This window comes from Mobula birostris, chromosome 12 (assembly GCF_030028105.1).
Source record: "Mobula birostris isolate sMobBir1 chromosome 12, sMobBir1.hap1, whole genome shotgun sequence".
In the NCBI taxonomy this organism is placed as follows: Eukaryota; Metazoa; Chordata; class Chondrichthyes; order Myliobatiformes; family Myliobatidae; genus Mobula; species Mobula birostris.
Window position 1 is genome coordinate 27,847,851 of NC_092381.1, and position 9,441 is coordinate 27,857,291.

Consider the following 9,441-nt stretch of genomic DNA (forward strand, 5'->3'; position numbering starts at 1 on the left):
TGTGGGAGCTTTTTTGGACCAAGCAAAGGAAATTACAAGGTATGACAAAAGGGGGTTAATACTGGCTTAACAGCAAAATGGAAGACACCACTGTCACAATAGGGGGTGTTGATAGCTGACCCAAATGCAAGACACAGACACTGAAATACAAGGAACAGGGCTTGACTAGAGTAGGGACGTGACAGGATACAGACAAGGAGCAGGGACAAGAACGCAGACTCGGATTAGGACATGGACTAGACTGGGAACCTGGACAAGGAACTATGAACTGGGAACCTGGGCTTGAACCCCATGCCAGAGACTGGACAAGGACCCAGCACCTGGGACTTGACTCAGGCTCCAGAACTAGGCGAGGACAAGACAAGGCTACAGGACTGGACATGGCTTGGGTGAGGAACTCCTGGGTAGGGCGAGACACAAGGACAGGTAAAGGCACATGGACAGAACTCGGATAGGACTGGACTAGGCAGGGACTGGACGAGGACCTTCAGGCGCACGGAATCTTGGACTCGAAGGGACGGGAGCACAGAGCCAGGACCCCTCTTTGGGAACAGGACGCAGGGCCGAGACTCATACACAGAACACTGAACATGAAGGGACAGATCCCAACACAAAATGGCAGCAAATGGCTGGATCCACCTAGCAAAGGCGTGGACAGTGAGACAGTTCCCAACACTAGGTAGCAGCAAATGGCCAGACCTACCTAGCAAAGGCATAGACACAAAAAGACAGATCCACACAATGAAAGACAGTTCCTTATCTTGACCTAACAAGGCTCCAGTCCTGCTTTGGTGGTAAAACTTCAGCGATACAGGCAAGGTATCCGAGCAGAGAGTCAGGCAAGGTGGGAAAGGAGGGGAACAGAACAGTCCAGCAGGGAATCCCTGGTTTGCAGAGGTATTTATGTCTCAGCCCCAAAACAAGAATCATGTGCCCACAACAGAAACTGGGGAAACCAGAAACCCCAGAACAAGGACCTACAGACTGGACTGTGAACCAGAACATGGACCCCATGGACTGGACTATGACAGTACCCCCCTCTCTATGGGAGCCTCTTGGTGACCCAAAAGGCTATTGACAACATGGCTATTGTTGCCTTGGACTAGAAGAGACAGGAGCACAGAGCCAGGTCCCCCCCTTGGGGACAGGACATAGGGCCAAGACTCATACACAGAACACTGAACATGAAGAGACAGATCCCAATACAAAGTGGCAGCAAACACTGGACTCACCTAGCAAAGGCATGGACTGAGACAGTTCCAACACTAGGTAACAGCAAACAGCCAGACCTACCTAGCAAAGGCATGGACACAGAGAGACAATTCCACACAACAAAAGACAGTTCCTTATCTTGACCTAACAAGGCACCAGTCTTGCTCCAGCAGTAAAACTTCAGCAATACAGGCAAGGTATCCAGGCAGAGAGTCAGGCAAGGGAGACAGAACAGTCCACCAGGGAATCCCTGGTTTGCAGAGGTATTTATGTCTCAGCCCCAAAACGAGAATCATGTGCCCACAACAGAAACTGGGGAAAACCAGAAACCCTGGAACAAGGAGCCACGGACTGGACCGTGAACCGGAACATGGACCCCATGGACCGGACCATGACAACCACACTGTGTGCTGGATAATTTTGGCTTTTCATAGAACATAGAAAATATATAGCACATTACAGGTCCTTCAGCCCATAATGCTGTGCTAACCATGTAACCTACTCTAGAAGCTGCTTAGAGTTTGCCTTCTGCATAGCCCTCTACTTTCCTAAGCTCCAAGTATCTATCTAGGAGTATCTTAAAAGACCCTATTGTATCTGCCTCTACCACGTCTGCTGGCAGTGCATTCCATGTACCCAGCACTCTCTGCATGAAAAACTTACCTCTAACACCCCCCTAGTACCTGCTTCCAAGCACCTTAAAACTATGACCCCTCGTGTTAGCCATTTCAGCCCTGGGGAAAAGCCACATGATCAATGCCTCTCATCATCATGACACATCAACAGAGGGCAGGCAAAACAAAAAAATACAAGATTGTGAGGAAGAGGGTAGGATAAAGATATGAGAGAAAAGGGGGGAAATAAGGGGGAAAAAGGCAGGAGTTATGGTGTCAGGTCTGGAGCAGGAGCCAATATATGCACCGGGAATAGACACTGGGGCAATATAGATAGGGCATGAAGTGAACAGCCTGCATAGAGAATATTTAACTGCAGAATAAGATTAGATTGGAAGCAAAGGGTCAAAGTTGTCACAGATCACTGATTACCGGAGGCCAAGGAGCTTGAACGGGTGAATATTTCTCTTGAATGCCTCAATAACTGATCATTAATCTGACTACCAAAGAGAGAGTCAGAAGTCATTTAAGTAGAACAAACCTGTTAGATAATTATAATAATTGATTATTTAATTGATAATGCAGAGCAAAGAGAATAACTAGAGTAACTTAGTTTTGTCAGCGAAGTGAACATTCACATAATGACACTAATTAACAAATCTGTGGCCCTGCTCCAATTCTAATGGGTCATTTTACAATATTTACATAGAATAATCTCTCCACATTTACTTTCTCCAAACCTTTGTCTGCCTGAATGCTGGTGCGTCCTTTGTATTATTTAATGCCACAATTCTATTATCAACTTTGAGTTCAGTCTAATTGTCCACCCTGCCTGCGAATTTTACCTCCTACTCAATTAAAGCAACTCACAGTCCAAATGAACGTGTCATTTGATTTAACAAACAACATACCTGTGGGTGTACTGGCAGGCAGCCCCAGCATGACCTTTGGTGTGTTGGCTGTTAACACAAATTATGCATTTCATTGTGATAAATAAACTTGAATCTTCAAAGTTTGAAGTTATTACCAAAGTACACATATGTTATCATATACAACTTGAATCTTGAATCTTGAATGAATTAAAACAACCCCAGTCCATATGAAGGGTCTCAACAATACTGACTGTCCATTATTCAACAGATAAATCTCTTGGACCTGATGGAATGCACCCTCGGGTTCTGAAGGAAGTAGCTGGTGAGATTGCGGAGGCATTAACAATGATCTTTCAAGAATCGATAGATTCTGGCATTGCTCAGATGACTGGAAAATTGCAAATGTTACTCCGTTATTTAAGAAGGGTGGGAGGCAGCAGAAAGGAAACTATAGACCTGTTGACCTGATATCAGTGGTTGGGAAGTTGTTGGAATTGATTGTTAGCGATGACATTATGGAATACCTGGAGGCACATAATAAGATAGGCCAAAGCCAGCATGGTTTCCTGAAAGGAAAATCCTGCTTGACTAACCTACTGCAATTTTTTGAGGAAATTACGAGCAGTGTAGACAAAGGAGATGTAGTAGATGTCATTTTCTTGGATTTTCAGAAGGCCTTTGACAAGGTGCTGCACGTAAGGCTGTTCAGCAAGATAAAAGCCCATGCAACTACAGAGAAGGTACTAGCATGGGTGGAGCATTGGCTGATCAGCAGAAAACAGAGAGTAGGAATAAAAAGATCCTATTCTGGCTGGCTGCTGGTTACCAGTGGAGTTCCACAAGGGTCGGTGTTGGGACCACTGCTTTTTACAGTGTATGTCAATGATTTGGACTATGGGATTAATGGATTTGTGGCTAAATTTGCCGATAATACAAAGATAGTTGGAGGAGCGGGTAGTATTGAGGAAACAGAGACTTTGCAGAGACTTAAATAATTTAGGGAAATGGGCAAAGAAGTGGCAAATGAAATACAATGTTGGACTTTGGTGGAAGAAATAAATGGGCAAGCTATTATTTAGATGGGGAGAGAATTCAAAATGCAAATATGCAAAGGGACTTTGGAGTTCTTGTGCAGGATACCCTAAAAATTAACCTCCAGGTTGAGTCGGTGGTGAAGAAGGCGAATGCAATGTTGGCATTCATTTCTAGAGGTATAGAATATAAGAGATAAGAGCAGGGATGTGATGTAGAAGCTCTATATCACTCGTAAGACCACACGGAGTATTATGTGCAGTTTTGGGCTCCTTATTTTAGGAAGGATATACTGACATTGAAGAGGGTTCAGAGAAGATTCACGAGGATGATTCCAGGAATGAAAGGGTTACAGTATGAGGATCGTCTGGCAGCTCTTGGCCTGTATTCCCTGGAGTTCAGGCGAATGAGGGGGGACCTCATAGAAAGATTCCAAATGTTAAAAGGCCTGAGCAAATTAGATATGGAAAAGTTATTTCCCCTGGAAGTGGAGTCTAGAATAAGAGGGCACGACTTCAGGATTGAAGGACGTCCATTTAGAACAGAGATGTGGAGAAATTACTTGAGTCAGAGGGTGGAAAATCTGTGGAATTTGTTGCCATGAGCAGTTGTGGAGGCCAAGTCATTAAGTGCATTTAAGGCTGAGATAGATAGGTTCATGATTAGCCAGGGCATCAAAGTGTATGGGGAGAAGGCAGGGGATTGGGGATGACTGGAAGAATTGGATCATGATTGAATGGCGGAGCAGACTCGATGAACCAAATGGCCTACTTCTGCTCCTATATCTTACAGATGTTGCTTGACCAGCTGAGTTCCTCCAATAGCTTGCTTATGGCTCCAGATTCCTGCATGTGCAGTGTCATGTGTTTCCACAAGCATAATGGTATAAGTTTTGTCCAGTCATACTTACTTAATTATTGCCATTATGCCACTGTTGCCTAGGGCAGAAATAAAGCTCCTCCATCTCTGGTGGTGTTCAGGGTTCTTTCATTATTGTCAGTAGCTTCCTCTTGGTTTTCATTACAGTCAGTCATGCAAGTCCTGGGTGGAGACTCAGGAATACAGTCACATGCAGAAGGAATCTTCATTGCTGTTTTCACAACAATTTTGTTACTGGTCAGGGTTGGTAGCCCTGAGCTGAACCACTGAACCTGGAGGACCAAAAGACCACTATTAGTCTGGCCTCCATCCTTGGACCTACTTGGCTTGGGTGGCCCTACCAAAAGTCAAAGCATAAAGCCCTGACTCCAGACAACATAGCCCTCTGGGTCATTGCGGCACACAAGCCTCCAATCCCTGCAAGGTTTCTCCAATCATGTAGTATTTAAAAATAAGGAGCCCAAAGCTGAAGTAATGATCCAGAGAAATAATTAAAACAGTGTTCAAGCTAGCAAACAAGATGAATACATTTTTACTTAGTCCAGGTGATAGATTGCCCATTAATCAAGGATCTAAGTTGCCTGAACTTCTGCACTTAATCCATGTCCTCGATCACCTCCACTGTACCCAAAAACAGTACCTTGAAAAAGTACTGTCTCATTGTATAAATTTAAAATATATTGAAGTTTAACTTAATCTACAAACTATTGTCCATCATGTCATATCAAAATAAAAATTTCAAAGCCTGTCAACAATTACTTAAAATTAAAAACCAAAACTATGAAGCCGAAAAAGTATTCACTCCCATTGGAATTACTGCGCTAACTTTCCCCTGGTGCAATTCTATAGATTACCTTCCCAATTCAATCAACCTGTTAGAAAATTGGAGGATTGTCTGAAAAAACACCTCCTCTCTCTGTAAGGTCCAACAGCATGGTAGATTTTCAACAGACCAATCACAACTAAGACAATCAACCATTTGGATCAGCAAATTTGCTGATGATACAAAGATTGGAGGTGTAGTAGACAGTGAGAAAGGTTTTCAAAGTCTGCAGAGGGACTTGGACTAGCTGGAAAAATGGGCTGAAAAATGGCAGAGTTTAATACAGACAAGTGTGAGGTATTGCACGTTGGAAGGACAAACCAAGGTAGAACATACAGGGTTAATGGTAAGGCACTGAGGAGTGCAGTGGAACAGAGGGATCTGGGAATACAGATACAAAATTCCCTAAAAGTAGCGTCACAGGTAGATAGGGTCGTAAAGAGAGCTTTTGGTACATTGGCCTTTATTAATCAAAGTATTGAGTATAAGAGCTGGAATGTTATGATGAGGTTGTATAAGGCATTGGTGAGGCCGAATCTGGAGTATTGTGTTCAGTTTTGGTCACCAAATTACAGGAAGGATATAAGTAAGGTTGAAAGAGCGCAGAGAAGGTTTACAAGGATGTTGCCGGGACTTGAGAAACCCAGTTACAGAGAAAGGTTGAATAGGTTAGGACTTTATTCCCTGGAGCGTAGAAGAATGAGGGGAGATCTGATAGAGGTATATAAAATTATGATGAGTATAGATAGACTGAATGCAAGCAGGCTTTTTCTACTGAGGCAAGGGGAGAAAAAAACCAGAGGACATGGGTTAAGGGTGAGAGGGGAAAAGTTTAAAGGGAACATTAGGGGGAGCTTCTTCACACAGAGAGTGGTGGGAGCATGGAATGAGCTGCCAGACAAGGTGGTAAATGCGGGTTCTTTTTTAACATTTAAGAATAAATTGGACAGATACATGGATGGGAGGTGTATGGAGGGATATGGTCCGTGTGCAGGTCAGTGGGACTAGGCAGAAAATGGTTTGGCACAGCCAAGAAGGGCCAAAGGGCCTGTTTCTGTGCTGTAGTTTCTATGGTTTCTATTTAAGGTAAATCAGGGAAATGATAATAGAGAAAGCACAAATCTGGGGAAGGGTACAAGGCCATCTTAAAGGCACTGAACATACTTTGGAGCTCGGTGTAATTGACAGAGAAAAGATGGAAAAAATCAAACCACAACTACATTGCCTAGGTCAGGCAGACCCTCTAAATTTATTCGCAGAGAACAATGGCACATATAAGATAGAAGAGAAGCTACTGTAATCCCAACAGTCACTCTTAGTGAACTGCTGAAATCAGTGATGGCAACTGGAGATAAACTTCATGGCTTCACAGTCTCTAAGGACTTGAACAAAAAGGGGTGTATGGAATTGTGCAAGGAAGATGCCTTGGTTAAAATAAAAAGCATATTCTTGCCCATAAGGACTTTGCAAGGAGTCACTTAGTAGATACTATAAAGATGTGGAAGAGGGTCTTGTGGTCAGATGGGACTAAAGTGGAACTTTCTGCCCCCAACATTAAGTGTTGTGTGTGGCATAAATCTAATACTGCACATCAGCCAGGTAACGCCATCCCTACTATAAAGTATGAGACTATCATGTCAATGTTTGAATGAATTAGTGCTATTTAGACCTATCTGTGAAAAAAGTCTTCTTCTTCAGTCCATCACACCTACTGGGGCATTGGCCGCAGAAAGCAGCTTATGAGACTCATCTGTCTTAGGCAAGTCTTTCAAGTTGCTCCAGGTGTAGCCCATCTTTTGTCTACTAGGTTCAAAGTACAAAATTCAAATTAGATTTACGATAAAAGTACATATATATTACTGTATACAACCCTGAGATTCATTTTATTGCATGCATACTCAGTAAAACCAATAACTGTAATAGAATCAATGAAAGACCGCATCAACAGGCAGATAACCAGTGTGCAAAAGACAACAAACTATGCATATACAAAAAGAAACAAAAAGAAGAACTAATACTAATAATAAATAAATAAGCAATAAATAACGAGAACATGAGATGAAGAATCACTGAAAGTGATTCCGTAGGTTGTGGAGTGAAATTATCCCATCAGGTTCAACAGCCTAGTAACTGTTCCTGAATTTGATGATGTGAGTCCTGAGGCTCCTGTACCTTCTTCCTGATGGCAACAACAAGAAGAGAGCATGACCTGGGTGCTGGTGGTCCCTGATGAAGGGTGCTGCTCTCCTGTGACAATGTTCTGTGTAGATGAGCTCAGTGATGGGGAGGGCTTTACCAGTGATGGACTGGGCCATGTCAACTACTTTTTTGAACAATTTTTGGTCAAGGACATTGGTGCTTCCAAACAAAGCCGTGATGCATCCAGTCAACATACTCTCCACAACACATCTACAGAAGCTTGTCAATGTTTTTAGATGTCATGCTGAATCTTCACAAACTTGTAAGGAAATAGAGGCGCTGCTGTGGTTTCTTCATAATTGCATTTAAGTGCTGGGCCCAGGGCAGGTCTTCTGAAATAATAACACCAAGGAATTTAAAGTTGCTGACCCTCTCCATCTCTGATCCTCCAATGCGGACTGGTTCATGGCCCTCTAGTTTTGTTCTTCTGAAGTCAATAACTAGCTCTTTGCTCTTGCTGACATTGAGTAAGAGGTTGTTGTTGGGGCATCATTTGGCCAGATTTTCAAACTCCCTCCTAAATGTCGATTTATCACTGTCTTTTAATTGGGCCTATGACAGTGGTGTCCTTCCTCTCCAACGGTGATGTCTTCAACACTTCTGTTGGCATTTCTGTAGCTCTGTGTTTTTTTTATGGGATGGGGTTGTTAGCCCCATGCCCAACCCTCCTTCTTTCACAGCTGGGCTTGGGACCATGCATGGTGGAGTTGTGACAAACCTGAAGACTCAATAAATCATAGTTTGACTCTGAAAAGAAAATCACCTTTACAAATGTGCATTTAATAAATGTGGAAAATACATTATAATAAATAAATTATACCTTGTCCTTTCAAGCTGCCAACTAATATTACAAAGGTTCTCTTTATATATAATGCAGAGGTTAGAGGCAGTACTGAAACACGAGGATAATTAAACTGAACAAAAAAGAAAGAAAATATTGCACACCTCTGGCTGTTTATAGAAAAAAGTACTATTTCAGTAACAAAAGACAATTTATACGGTCCGATTAATTGCTAATATAGTATAAAATCCTAAAATAATGCAGTGACGTGTGTTAGATCAGTTAATAATCTTACATATAGCAAATTATTTTAAGTCTCAAGAGAGCTCAAGAATGATGATTCACATGAGCTATGGAATCTTTAAATTTTAGAATAACGAAAGCTGTCTGAGGACATACCTTTCATAGCAACTGCTTCCTTCTGAGGGATTTTGCTTTCTTAGACTTCAGCGGGAAGGAGAAATTAAACCAGGGGTGTTTGGAATTTCCAGATGTCAAGTTTAAGTTCGAGTTTATTGTCATTTAACCAAATGCATGTACGGTATACTGCCAAACAAAACGATGTCCCCCAGACCAGGATGCAAAATACAGAACATATAATTCACACACAACTCATAAAGTGATATTACCACAAATGAATTCACAAATAATAAAATATATTCCAGAAGATTGACATTTAACGTAAAGTGCATTTACAATACAAGTTAAATTGACAACACATGTTAAATTGACACATGTTAAATTGACATTTAACATAAGGTGCATTTACAACACAAGTTAAAAAGTAAAAAAAATAACACAACTGGCACTTCACACTTGATGAGACCTGGGTGGTGGCAGGGAGTTCAGTAATCTCTTGGGTTGGGGAAGAAGCTGTTTCCCATCCTAACAGTCCTTGTCCTATTGCTATTGTACTTCCTGCCTGATGGTAGGGGGTCAAAGGGATCGTTGGTTGGATGGGAAGGATCGATGACAATGCTAGGAGCTCTGTTCATGATAACTATTTTGGATGATCCTTTTAGCAGTCCT